The following is a 14,701-nucleotide window of genomic DNA, read 5'->3' as shown; positions in this document are numbered from 1 at the left end:
ATTTTGGGCTTGGTGTTTTTGAAAGAAAAGTTGATGTCAAAATGAAGGGTTTCTGGAAAAAAGGAGTCTTGGAAGGAAGAAGAAAGTGAAAATACCAGCTGTCAGAAAGATTCTGGAAGTGGAGGAAGGTCCAGGGGCTCAGAGAGCTGCATGGGAAGAAATGCCAGGGAATGCTTGGAGGCTTGATGCATAATGCCCAAGACTTGTAACTGGGAGCAGCTGTACACCATAGAACCAACAGAACTTTCTGTTCCACCTTCACAAATGAGCCATGATTTTACTGCTGGGCAGGGAAGCTGAGATCAAAGCAATGCACCTGGGAGAAAGTGAGTTAGTGTGAAATAAGAAGGTAAAAGCTGTGTTCTTGTTAGTTGTCAAATAATCCCCAGTATCCAGATCCACTAGAGGTTGCCCTTTACCCTGTTTCATCCGTGACACCTCGAAGAGTTGTTTCCTGTCTTCTGAGATCTCTTTTTAGTGAAAGAGTATATTGGTTTATTAAAAATGCCAAATTCTGATACGAGAAATTTAGTACTGATATTAGCACTGGAATTACCAACATCTACCTGTGCAGAAAATGATTCTAGTAGTCCAGAAGATGAAGTCAACAAGATGTTTGTATTTTCATAGGTAAGTTTTGAGCTACTAGCATAGTTTAAAGAATTACTTTTAATAGCTGGGATAGCAGGGCAATGTTAACTAGTTCACATTTTGTCATTTTGTCTTGAAACCAGAAGAATAAGATCAAAGGTTTTGTTTGAGATGGGGAGTGAAAACAGTGAACCCAATGTAGACGAGATATTTTAAAAATCTTGAGTTGCATGAGAATCGTTAACAAAACGATTCAGTAAATTAATACAATTTTAATTCTAAAGTGATTTTTTCCCCTATTTATAATTATTAAAATTAATACATAGTCAAAGGGTTTGATTCTGTAAAAATAGTCATTGGTCCCCTTAAAAATTAGGATGTACAGAATGGTACTGAAAGAGAGTATATGCCTCCAAAACATCAAAAAGTTTGGCTAAACATCTATAAAACATCTTAAAAAATTTATGCCAAGCTGAGACTCTTAACGTGCACTGTACCTGTGTTGTATAATTTGCTCTCACCCTTCCCTTCAGGGTATGAGAATTCTTCACTACATCACAACACTAAATTATTAAGTTAGGAGAAGGAAATGCAGGAAGATACTGTTATGTAATAGATTATGTCATCAGTGTATGCATACAGAGAACAGTTTCTTTAAAAGGAAGGGAATGAAATGGAAATCTCCAGAGAAGTTACAATCAACTGTTGTCACAGGATCAGCAGCCTTGGTGAGTCTGTTTCACTAGGAATGAGTGCTATGTCCTGCTCAGTGCAATTTGGCCTGCTGTTGCTGATTTTGCCACTTCTCATAGAATTCTTTTCTGTTAAAGTTTGATATTCTTTTGTTTCTATTCATCTGCATTTGTTACGTGTTTATGGGAACTGCTATGTATAACTTGGTCTTTAGACTGTATTTTTGCATAAACTGTTTTGCCTGCATGCAGAAATTCTTTAGATGACATCTGTGTAATTTACTAGATCTTTCAAAGAGCTCGGAGTCGCACTCAGATTTCTCTGACTTAGAAAAGTAGCTGGAATTGCTGTGGTTTAGGCTGATTTTTTTTTTTAAATTTTATTTTCCTTTGGCACTCCTAAAAGTTTTTATTTGCAGCTGCAAAATAAGGAGCAACAGTAACACCTGCCATAGAAACCATGCTTTGACAAAGGTAAGGTTGATGCTGTATTGATAAAATATTTGGATTTGTTAGGTACAGGTGGTAAAGAAAAACACAAACTGCTAGCTGTTGGTATTCAGTCACTTGAAAAGTGACTTAAAGGATGAGAGGAAAAGGTCACACTGAGCATAGGCTTAAATTTTCTAAATGGATTCACTCAGAAATAAACAGTTAAGGAATTTTATAAACTGCCACTGCCTCTTGCAAGCCTGGCTTGGTTATTCCTCCTGCCCAGCCCAGAAACCCTGGGCTCCGTGCCTTAGCAGCTGCACCCAGGACGTGTGCAGGTCCCATCCTAGAGGCTGGAGCTGACACTCCTCCACTCCTGTTGCTAAGACCACAAACCTGGGCTGCCAGCACCCATGGTGTGACCAGTTCCTACTGCCAAGCCCCCTCACACAGGTCTGAACTGTAGCACTCCAGGCTCCCATTGAGTTGGACCAGAGTGCCGTGGCTGCTCCAGCTACTGTTGCTGAGACCCCACTTGCTTCAGCTCCTGTCCCCAGAAACCCGATCTGACTGCAGTTGCTGACCCAAATTCACTCATGCCAGTCTTACCAGCTGCTGGCACTTCAAACTTACAGCACTTGTGTATGTGGGGTAATGAGATTTCATGGAAAGATAGTTAAGAAAGCATTTAATATGAATATAGGACAGACACTGACCAGCCTTGGTTTTCGTGAAAGCTGTCCTTTTCCATCTATTCCCCTCTTTATTCCTGCCCAACCATCTTCCTTAACAAGTTTTGCATAGTCCCACAGACCTAGTTCAAATCCTTACGTTCCTTGTTTCCCCCTTTGTAATAATTACAAACTCCAGGCTGGCCCTCTCCAAAGCTGTGCATGTACCTTCTTAGTGGCCTGTCAAATAGTGACTGTAGACATTTGGTCTTTTGCATGATCTCTGCTCCCCATTGTCTTTAAGTTCTGGGTAGTTTTATTTTTGGCTTCCTATCTTCTGCATTGAAAAGCTCCTTGACTGGATAGCCTTAATAAAGGTGACACGTTCACCTTTCACATGCTCTCACGTAAGTAATTTTTATTTAGCGGGAGAAACAGCTCAGGAAGTCATGATATTGCTCTAAGTAACTGCTTTCCTAGATACAGAATTTTTCTTTATCCCTCAATGAAAATCCTTACAGATAGCAGATGATTAAAAAAAAAAAAAAAGCAGTTGTCTGTGAAAGGGACTGTGGCCTATATTATCTGCTCCATTCCCCACAAACTTCTGTTCTTGCTGCTGCCTCAGGGTACAGCAGACAGTAGCTGTGACTCAGCTGAGAATGTAGCTGTTACCACAGCTGCTCAGTGCTCTGTTTCTCAAAGCAGCAATCCACAGCAGCACCCTGATTTTGTCCTTTCTACACTTAGTTGCTCCTTGCTTTTCTTGTGGCAAAGGCCCAGGACACCCAGGACAGGAGGCAGCACCTCCCTACTTTGCACCCCTACAGATGTTCCAGGATCCTCCAACAGCCCACAAACCCTTCCTGACTATGCTGTCGAGCAGCTTTAATTCGTTTTAGCTATAAGAAATTTGGTTAAGGCACAAACTGAAACCCAGGATGCTCCATCTGAACATCAGGAAACACTTTTTCACCATGAGGGTGCCTGAGAACTGGAGGCAGTTGCCCAGAGAGGTTGCAGAGTCTCCATGGTTGGAGATACTCAAAAGCCATCTGAATATGGTCCTGAGCAACTGGCTCTAGAAGGCCCTGGTTGAGCAGGGAAAATGGGCCCGATGACTTCCAGAGCTCCCTTCCAACATCAGCCATTCTGTGATTCTGGATGGACAAGATACTGAGAATTATGCCAGTGAATGAAGGTTCACGAAGGTACGAAGACTGCAAGGAAGGCTGTTTATTTGTGGTGAGGTAACCAGCAATAATGGGTATGCTTGAAGAAAAACCATGTGAAATGTGAGGACAGCATAACAGTAACTCATATGAGGAATAGTCTTCCAAGGCCTACTAGAGAACTTCCCCTCTCAGATGCTGACACTTCACAAAATTGTCCCTGAAACAGGTTGTGGGAATAATCCTCCTCAAGTTGCAGGATGGTTCTCTTGTCTCTAATTTTGGTAATTTGTCATTTCCATCCTTTTCTTCCTTAGTCTCTCTCTGCCACCAGTACCCATTGCTTTCTGTGGTTCCCCACCCTTTCCAAATGGAGTGAAGAATGACACTGCCTGAGAGAGGAGGAGGAAATGTTCCTCCTGTTAATTTACTGAGCTGTCCCATTGCCAGGACAGCAGAGAGAGATTAAAGCAGGGAAGCAGACAGAACAGGAGGGGGCAGGGAGTCTCTGGTTACACTCTCCCTCTCTGTTTTTCCCTCACCAGCAACCTTCTCTCTCAGGGTGCTCAGGGATTTTAGCTGAAGCCTTGCGCCTGTTTCACTCCATGATTTTGCTGGGGAGGGCAGACAGGAAGACACTGCCCTGAACAACCCCTACTCCACAGGACATTGTCTCTGGGGATATGACTGGGGATGCCTCTCCAACGAAAGCATTCCGATACCAAGAAACTCTGGTGAGTACGATACCTGCAGCAGCACAGAATGTTTCCTACGTGGGAGCTGTCTTCCCTCTCTGCTTAAGGGGCTGAATGTTTTCTTTGCCAACAAATATCCTTCCCTGTTTGTGTTAGACAAAGTCTGCGAGAGATCTGCCCGAGCACATGCTCCAATAGTGGCTTCCTCCAAGAGAGAATGTGACCATATTCTCCTTGAATTCCTAATCCCCATGGGTGAAAAATTTACATCACCAGGCAGGTTAGAAAAAATGTGGGACTGAGTCAGAGCTGAGTCTGCAGAGCTGCATAGAAATGCAACTGCTGGTTGTGAATGGGTTTCTCCTTTCCAGACAGCCACAGATAAGGCACTGAAACCATTCCCTGCCCCTTGTTACAGCTCCCAGAAGATGTGGTTAGGATTCTGCCACAGTGGTGTTTACGGGTGCTGTGAGAACATGCAGCATATTTCTCTATGGCATCCTTTGGGAACATCCCAGTGGGGTCTTGCACTGCTTTGTTTTATAGGTATTTGGATGCAGACTGTTGAGCCTCTTTCTGCTTTAACTATTTTAAAGGGTTATTGCCAACTAGGAGAACTAAGATTCATTGCATCTCATGAATCCTCACACTTTACTGGACAAGTGGAGGTAGCAGTTTGTCCTGTGCCTAAAAAGCCTCTTGCTTTGGTTTCACTTTTGAAGTGAGAATTAGCATCATACAGTCCAGACTCCCTAAGGAACAGCATGAATGAAATCCCAGCCTTTAAAAATGAATAGTGGCCTGTTCGTACATGAGCATGCAAAGTTTTGGTAGCAGTGTTTAGAGAGAAATAAGACTGTTGGGGCTGAGGAAAAAATGAAATCTCATCTTCTTTGAGCTACTGCAAAGAAAGATGGAGACTTTTTTACATGTTGCTCTCTGGCATCTCTTGAGCACATCTGAGTAGGGTCTTGCACTGCATTGTTTTATAGGTATTTGGGTACAGGCTGTTGCCACACTTTCTGGTTTCTGTTTCTAGAGCACCCAGTTTAGTAAGGAGGAGGTGTGGTTGTCTTTGGGAGCAGTAAGCTGAGGTGAAGAACTGGAGAGTGGTTTTCAGTCCAAAATTTTCTGCTGCTGGACACTGCTCATGTGTATGACAGAGTACCTTACAGATGAATGAAGACTGGATGATCTTTAGCATGACCATGTAGCTCTTTCTGACTGAAATCTTGGTTTCAAATCCAGACTTACATAATGAATGTAAATTTCTTAGTGTTCCATGTAGGCACATCACAAGCACATGTCCTTAAGTTGACAGTGTTTTATTAAGAACACTATTTATCACGTATCAAGTATTAACATTGCTGAAGAAGCCAATCACTGCAGTGGAAGGGCTGGATCAGGATGTATTTCATCTCTCTTGGCCTGACTTTCTGCCGTCAAATATAAAAAAGAAGCATCCTCAGTGTCAGCAGTGAGTAGCATCAACAGTAAAACATCGAGACTGAGCCTTATGTGGGATGTAAAGGGATTGCCATGACCTGTTTGTACTATAAACAAACAAGTAATGATTGCATGAGGTACTGAACTGTAAGGAAATACTACAAACCCAAACAAAAGCAGCGGTAGGGAAGAGAGCATGAGACAGCACAAGATGCAGAAATAGCAAGTGTGCTACTTGGATAAAATGGCTGTATTTCTTCTGCAGCTACGACAAACTCATGTTCAGTTTTCACTTTTAGGTTCTTAGTGTAGAACTAGGCTAGTCAGAGTAAATAGACTAATGAGAGTTTTGTTGAATGCTTGTGGGAAGACACAACTAGTATCGTATTTCTTGAGTTCAAAGAGTGTCATTTATATAACTTGAGCTAAGGGAAATCTTTGACAAAATATTTGTCCATTACTAAATAGCTATCTGTGAGAGAAAGAAATACACTGTATTGCATTATATTAATTTATTCATAAATTTATCTCAAATACTTGCTCTTGAGAGCTCTTCTAGGCTTCTGGACAGGACAAGATTGTGTAATAAGTGGTATCTGTTTGATTCTTCAAGTACCTGCATAGGTAAACCCCAAAGGACTAGTTCTTTGTTGAATTCAAGTCACCCTCATCCCTGATAAGATTTATGATAAGGGGGCAGCCATGCTATGACCTGTTTCATTAGAGATGGCTCTTAAGTTAGGAATTCTTACAAAATGACCATGTATACTCGAGTCCTTGGGGATCATAGCCAGAGTAGCAGCTAGTTACTGGAGCAGCTAGTTGCTGGATCTAATCCAGGCATTAGTGCTAAGAAGGCACTGAATCACTCATCTCAACTGAAGATAAATTATTTCTCCAAAGAAGCAAAATGAAGAACATTTATGAGGATTATGTAGAAAATGAAAAAGGGACTGTTAGTTCTGGATGTTGTTGCCTGAAGTGTTTTTGCCAGACACTTTCAGGACTTGAGTATCTTAGCAATTTACACCTTAAAATGCTATCTTTAGGAGCAGGCTCCTCTCAAGTATCACCATTACATCTGTTCACTCCATGTACTCAGTCATGTTAGCTCTTTCTTGTTTAGTGAGTGAACAGAAGCAGAGAGCGCTTCTGAACTAATGCTGCATACATCAGTTTTCAGACATAAAACAACCACTGCTCTCTGGGCAGGTCATTGCCTGGCTCCAAAGACTGTAGGAATGACTGCTATTTTCCTCTGATTTAGAAAATCTATTGCAGTGTCACAATCCACAGGCCAAGTCACTTATGAAACCCTTACACCTTGGGATGAGGAGAGATGGCAGATAAGGTAGCTGCTGGTCAGCCATCAAGGTCACAGGTCATCTACATGAGAGTGCTGAGGAGTCAGCTGACCATTTCTTGTCCTTAAATCCCTTCTATGATTGAAGTATCTCTGTTTATATACTATGGCCACTTTATTAATTTTTTTCTGCTCCTGGCTCTTTTTTTTTTTTTTTTGCCATTTCCAATAATGTCTTTTAGCTATTTGTTTCCCAGGTGTTCCTTGCCTCTTTGTCACTTACTCTCTTACCATTCCCTTGTTATCCTCACATACCTTCTCCTCACTCTTGTGTTCTGCTGTGTCTCCTCAATTTGTTTCTCTGCTGCTCTTGCTCTCAGTATAGATGAGGCCAAGTGTTAGGTTTCACAGCTGTGTTTTTCTCTGCGCCTTCCTCACATCACTGCCATTGGATTCTGTTCTAAAAATATCCCATGTGACCCTTTCCCCACGCTGTCCCAAGGCAGAGGGGGGATTCTCCACAGCTCCCCTCTCCTCTTTTTATTTTTGAAGGTGTTGTCAATCATACAGAAAGTAATGTTAGAAGGCAGAAGAGACCTGGGGAGCTGAGGTCATGAGAAAGATCACTTGTGCAGATTTGTATTGCCACTTCCAAAGCTGGAGAGGACAAAAGATGAAGATGAACACGGGGCCAAGTTGTACGTGGCAAGATGTAGGCTGCCGACAATGACAATGGAAAAGAAAAAAAGGAATTCTTTCCTCAGTCCATCTCTGCATGGGAGAGATGTTCAGGGCTGCCTTACCTGTTTAAAAGATGGGGATAGGAATTTTTGCTATAGTATGCTGTGGTCATAAGCTCTGCTGTGAGACCTAGCAGCTTCTTGAGGAAATTTTGTCATTTCCAGTTTGTATTGTTAGCAGGCCTGCTCTCCATAGTTCTATTAATAATTGAAGTTTGCCTGACAGTATTCTGGTTTGTTGCCATCAAAGCAAAAAATCCAAGAATCACAAAAGTATCTAGAATGGAAGGGAACACTGACAGTATCCAGTCCAGCCCCCTGCTTGGTCCTGAATTTCCCTTGTTTTAAGTCATGGCTGTTGCCTCTTGCATCTTCCTTGTGCCGCTCTGAGGAGAGCCTGGCGCTGTCTTGTCTACACCCTCCCTCTGAGAGTATTTCCATTTGCTGTTTGCAAATCAGCCTCTTCTCTAGGGTGAATAAGCCCTGCTCCTTCAGCCTCTCCAATCAATCATCCAGGCAAGACTTCCTGAGGTGGCACCTACAGCTGCACACAAGTGCTGCACATTCCTGACTTAAATACTTTTCTCATGGAGAATGTTTGGTTTAATTTAACTTTTGCACATGCAACAGAAGCGGTACCAAAGATTTTACCTTGCCTGGCTGCTGCCCATGTTGTCCTTGTACTGGACTATGGGAGCAGTTACAGCCCCACGGGAGCAGGTTGCCTGCAGACACCGTGCCCTGGATAGGGGATGCAAGGGGACCTTTTCTGCTACTTGCAGGAAAGTATTTTTCTTCACCCATTTCCAACATCATTCAGGTATTGGGTTCTGTTGTGAAGGTATCCAGAATTACATGTTTTAATCTTTTCCATGAATTGTACAGGCCTCCTGCCCAAAGAAATAAATTCCAAGGGCTGGCAGCATGCCAATCTGTCTAAACCTTGCCATTGATCTTGTGCTGTAAAAAGTAAAAAAAACTTGTTCATGTGTAAATGGCATATGGGGATATCCCACATTTGTGTGAAAACTAATAGGGTAGCTGCATGCTATAAGCTTTTTTACATGGACAAAGAAAATACATGATTGTTTTGACATCTGGTGTGTACTACTTTGGAAACTTAGCAGATTAAATTATTTCAGGCAAGTTTGGGGCAGGGATATATGTGTGGAAAGACCAGAATTCCTGACATTAAAAAAAGATAGACCTGTTGCTAGTATAATTCTCAACAATGGTAGTAGAGGTGCAACTGGAGTACAGCGATTACTGCCCCAGCTGTACAGCAGGTGGCATACAAAGTCTGATAGATGAGAAATAATTCATCAATACAGAAATGTACAGCAAATAATAATCCTCAAGGTAAAGTCAACTACTGTTGTGGATCTCCCCAAAATCACAACAGAGAACCTGGGCATGCAGAAGAGAAGCTGGCAGTAAACACCACATAAAAAAAAGTTATTTTGTCAATGTTTACTTTAGCAAAGTAGCAGGAAGTTACTGCTTTCAGTATTGATGGAACAGCTTCCACATACCTGTATGATACAATGATCACTGTTAACTTGTTGATGCAGAGGCAGGACAGACGTTAGTTTTATAATGCTGGACATTACCTCATTGGAACCTGCTTATTTTAAGTGTTCATATTTACTGTGAAGTGGCAAAGAACTTCTTGGGAGGACCAGATTTCATTGCTGTTTCTTTGCATGGGAAGGCATATAATATTTTTGTATTTGTTAATCATACAATTCTCAGCACTGAACATAGAGGCAGCAAAGAGATCCTCCACAAGCTGTGACTGCAACAAACACTTCAGTCTTTGGACCTTGATAAGGACATAGGCAGGGTTGAAGGATTTGCTCATGTTTTTAAAACTCAGCCATTTCTGTCTACAAAAAATTCCTGCCTCTTGGTGAAGAAATTGATTCTTTTTGTTCTTAAAGGAACCAAGTGGCTGTTGGTATTGACAGTCATCCATTTCCACAACATATTTGTAAATGGTCATGCATCAGGAATGTTTGCCTATCATCTATCAGCATTGAGAGTGGATTCTAAAAGCACATAAAAATACAAAGCACCTTCATCTATTGCACAGTGCTATTGCAAGTGAGTGGCACCTACACTTTTTCAAAGGAAGTCAAATACCTGTAGCTCTAAAAACTCTGACAAATTACATGCAGTATGTTGTTTTCTGGTTTGGTGCTGTGAAGAAACATTACCTTGTACACCTCCAAGTTTTTTCAGATTAAAGGCTGTCCAACTAGTCTTATCTGTGCATAGTCGAGCATACACATCCTTTGATTGTGTGTAAACTGCTGGAGTGTCTATGGATGTCTATATCCTGAGACCTGGAGTTACCCAAATCTCTACTGGGACACTGAAGAGAAGAGAATTTGCCTGAAGACCAGTCACAGAAGCTGACAAAGTATTTAACTGTGAGGAGGAACATATGGCTTTTAACAGCTACAGAATCTATTTTTGAGTATGTGGTCAGCCTAGGAAGGCTTTGCAGGACTGACCACGTCCTGCAAACAGATCTCAGAATTAGATGTTGCTTTCTTCAGACAGTTGGAAGAGGTCATTTCACAGTCCCTGGAAGCAGCCTGCTGCAGCAGTTAGAGCAGGGCACAAACAATCCAGGAGATTTCTGGAGTGCATTGCCAACAAGTTCATAACAAGATAATCAAGGAGATAGCAGGAGGAGGTGCTCTGCTGGACCTGATACTTGCAGAGGAAGGACTGGTTAGGGGTGTGAACATCCTGGACAGCCTCTGGATCTGAGGAGGGAGAAGGGCTCAAAATAAGATCTCAATCCTTGAATTCAGGAGAGAAGTCCTTGACTCTTCAGAGATCTTCTTGGAAGAATCCCACAGGAAATGGCCCTGAAGGGAAGAGGGGTCTGAGAGAGCTGGTTGTGGTACAGGAATCATCTCCTCCAAGCTCAGGAATGATCCATCCTGATGAGCAGGAAATCAAGCAAAGGCAGAAGGAGTCCCGCATGAATTAGGAAGGAGCTGCTGACTAAACTCAGACAGGTGACCTGGGAGGAATCTAGGGACACCAGCCACGTGTGCAAGGATGAGGTTAAGAAAGCCAAAGCTCATCTGGAGTTTAATCTGGTGAGGGACAGGAACGGCAACAAAAAAGGCTTTCACAGGTGTATCAGCATCAAAATTAAAGCAATAGAAAATGTGGGCCCTCTTCTAAAGAATCAAGGCACATTGATTCTAAAGAAAATGATGTAGAGCAGGGACCATCATTAGAGGAGGATGAGGTCAGAGAACATTTAAACAAACTGGGCATGCCCAAATCCATGGAAGCTGATGGGATGCACCCCCCAGTGTGAGGGAGTTCATCAATGTCATTGCAAGGCCACTCTTTATTATCTTTCAAAGGTCATTGGGATTTGGAGTGGTAACTGAGGACAGGAAGAAAACAAATGTCACTCCTATCCTCAAAAGGAGCAAGAAGTCCAGCAAACTGCAGGCTGACCCACTTCAGCTCAATCCCCATAAAGGTGATAGAGCAACTCATCTTGGCAATCATTTCCAGACACACGAAGGACAGAAAGACAATTGGGAGTAGCCAGCATGGAATTGTTAAGGGAAAATCACACTTAACCAACCTATAGTTCAGTGATCAGGTGAGAGAGCCTGGTGGATGAAGGAAGAACAGTGCAATATGTTTATCTTTACTTTAGCAATGCTTTTGTCTCCCACCACATCCTCATAGTAAGCTGATTAAGTACAGGCTGGACAAGTGGACCTCAGAGTGGATCGAAAACTGGCTGAACTGCAGGGCTCCAAAGGTTGTGATCAGCAGCACATCCTTCTGCTTAACTCTGATAAGGCTATACCTGGAATCCCATGCCCAGGTCTGAGCTCCACAGTTCATAAAATTTACAGAGCTATCAGGGAGGGTTCTGCAAAAGGCCAGAAAGATGATGACAGAATAGGAGCATCTCACATCTGAGGAAAGGCTGAAAGAGCTGGGATTGTTCAGCAAAGGCTCAGGGGAGGTCTTGTTATCTGATAAGAAACTGAAGATGATGGAGCCATTCTCTTCTCAGTAGAGCCTAGTCACAGGACAAGACTGAAAGGGCACAAATTGAAATACAGGAATTTCTGTCTGAACATAAAGAAGGAGTCTTTTGCATGACTGAGCACTGTCACAGGTTTATTGGAGTGGTTGTTGCATCCTTGGAGACACCCAAAAGCTGTCTGGACACAGCCTAAGGCAACTTTCTCCTGCTGACACTGCTTGAACATGGTATTGGACAAGACAGCAGGTGTCCCAACCAAAGCTCAAATTTTGTAATTAGCTAAAGTACACAGAGGAACAGCAGTGCAAATTACCTACTAGTCTACAAGATTGTCTTCTAAATATGACACAGAATGTATTTTTAATTACTTGCCTGTAATGAACTCTCTTATCTACGCTTGTTGTTAAATGACTCACACAAACCTGTCATTTGCTTCTATTACAGAAAAGCAAGTTAAAACTGTTTGCCTGCATCTATATTCCAAGGAGTTGTGACTTCAATAGAACAAGACCCTGGCTGAGATACAGCCAAATTAACCTTCTCAGTTAATTTTCCTCATATCGCTCAATATTGTGTCCAGACCTCATTGTCCTTTCCAGCCTGGGAGGTTCCAGTCCACTTAACTGTTCCTCATACAGCAGCTACTCCATAATTTGACCATCCTCTGAAACTCTTCCAGTTCTACTATATTCTTTTTGAGACTAGGGAAACAGAAAGGCAAACATTACTCAGATGTACTTGTACTTTTTATTTAATTAGGTATTATTTTCCTACTTCTTAATCATAGTTCTAAATAAATGCTAAAGAGGTCATTATGATCATTCTGTGTAACCCCAATATCTTATTCTTATGTACCAGGAGCTTAAATAGTTGAACAGTTCTTGTGTATGCAAAGCTAGAATGCGTGTTCCTCCTTAATCACTTCAGATTTATTGTGACTGTTTCATCTGTAATTTTGTTGCTCAATCATCCTGTTAAAGCCCTGTAGAATTCTTCAGTCAGTCTGTTTTTATTCCTCTGAATAACTTACTAACAGCCTGTGAGCCCTTATACAGACCAGAGAGGTATTTGATATTAATTCTGCTTGGCACCAAGTTTGTTATCAGCCATAGAGGACATGGTACTGAGGGCAGGCTGCTTTTAGTTCCAATTCCATATAGAAATAGGACATGTTGGAAACCTGATTTCCATTAGTTTGAAGTCCATAATGCTCCAGGCTCAAAGGGCAAAAGAGCTGCAGGTTCACCTAAGCTTTCCAGGAATGGTAAAGGCAAAAGCAGGATTAAACATATGGCAGCTGTGCACCAGGGTAGTGAAGAAGAAACAGTCAGTGTGGTGTAGGAACTTTATTCCACAGACACATGGAAGTCTTACTCTTGGGAAAATGAAGCAAGGGCTAAGCAAAGATCTCTTGCCTACACATGTGTTTTAGTGCTGCATGTGAGCATGTACATTGTGGCTGACATGATCTATTGACAGCCACACGAACAGCTTTGTACTTAAATGCTGCTTCCCTGACCTGCGGTGGACTCGCTCAAAGCACGACTCCGAGCAGTTAACTGCGTGACGACGTGAGTGTTTTCCATCGGTTTACCTTTCACAGTGCTCAGGACAGACATATCAGAGCTGGTGCAAGGAAGGGAATATGACCATCCTTTCATTATGCCACTCACAGTTTTGGGACAGCTGTGACGGTTCAGACCAACGCTGAAAAATCTTGAATTTCTGTGTGTTCTCTCTTCTTTAACCCAGCTATATTTCAAAAGCAGTATCAAGTACTCTTACGCCATGACCCCAGGAAAGTGCTTTTTTTTTTTCTTATAATTGCCTTATACCAAAAGATAAAAGACCAGACTTGACAATTTGTCTGGAAATGTGGAACAAGGGAGACTAAGAAGGTCAGGGTCTGATGCATCACTGGCTTTTGATTAGGCAGGTGCACAGTGTGACAGGCAGCCTTTTCCATGCAGAGCTCAGGTACAGCATCTTGTTCCATCCTGACTAGTAGCCCCTCAATGCAAGCCCTCAGAAAGAGTCAGAATATCTACAAGAAGTAGTCCTTCCCCATGGGACTTCTCACTCCTGATTAGTTCTAGCCCTGAGTTGCTGTATGTCACCTTTATTCTCTACTTTTACTGTTCCATCACTGTGGGAAACCGCTTGAATGCTACGTGGCAAATAGGTAGTGTAATAATAATGTAGTGGATTAACAGAACATGCTAAGAGACTCTGGAACACCCTTTCCAAATCCTTCCACAAAGATTTTTCACTCTCAGAACCTTTAGTGGTTTTCACTTCCAGCCCAACTCTTTTTTTATATGTGGAGGCTTCTCTCTTCTTCTTTCCACTTTCCCAGATCAGTATGTTTGGTTCTGTAGTAAATGGATCATCTCTGAAGCTGATGAACAATCATCAGCTGATGACATTTTGCTACTGGATATGGAAGACTGATGCAACTGATTCCATAACCATACATCAGCTGAACCTGATATACCATGCTAAACAATTCAACATCTTATCTAAAACCACTCCTTCATGGTGATCACAATGTGCTTGGAGTCAATACTCCCGTGGAAGCAACAAGGGTCAAAACATCCGCTAGAATGGATCAAATGGAAAACCACATTAAAAAAAAGAAGCTTTTTAATCTGTTAAGAGATGTGACCAAAAAAGTGAAACATTTCCAGAAGACATGGAGGTTACTGAAGGGCACCATATTGGTATCTAAAGAGAACAGGTCCACACAAAAAGGCCTCAGCCCTTCTTTAGTCTGCTTCAGATCCTTGACATGAGTGCTGTCCTCTGCCAGGATGCAGGTGATATACTTATTATCTGGTTGGAGGGTGTACCAGGAATCCTTTAAGGAGTGCTGACCTCCTGTCTTCTCAATGATATCTGCCTCTTATTTCCAATGCAGCTC

This window comes from Corvus hawaiiensis, chromosome 2, assembly GCF_020740725.1.
Source record: "Corvus hawaiiensis isolate bCorHaw1 chromosome 2, bCorHaw1.pri.cur, whole genome shotgun sequence".
NCBI classification, from domain to species: Eukaryota; Metazoa; Chordata; class Aves; order Passeriformes; family Corvidae; genus Corvus; species Corvus hawaiiensis.
This window is presented reverse-complemented; position numbering follows the sequence as displayed.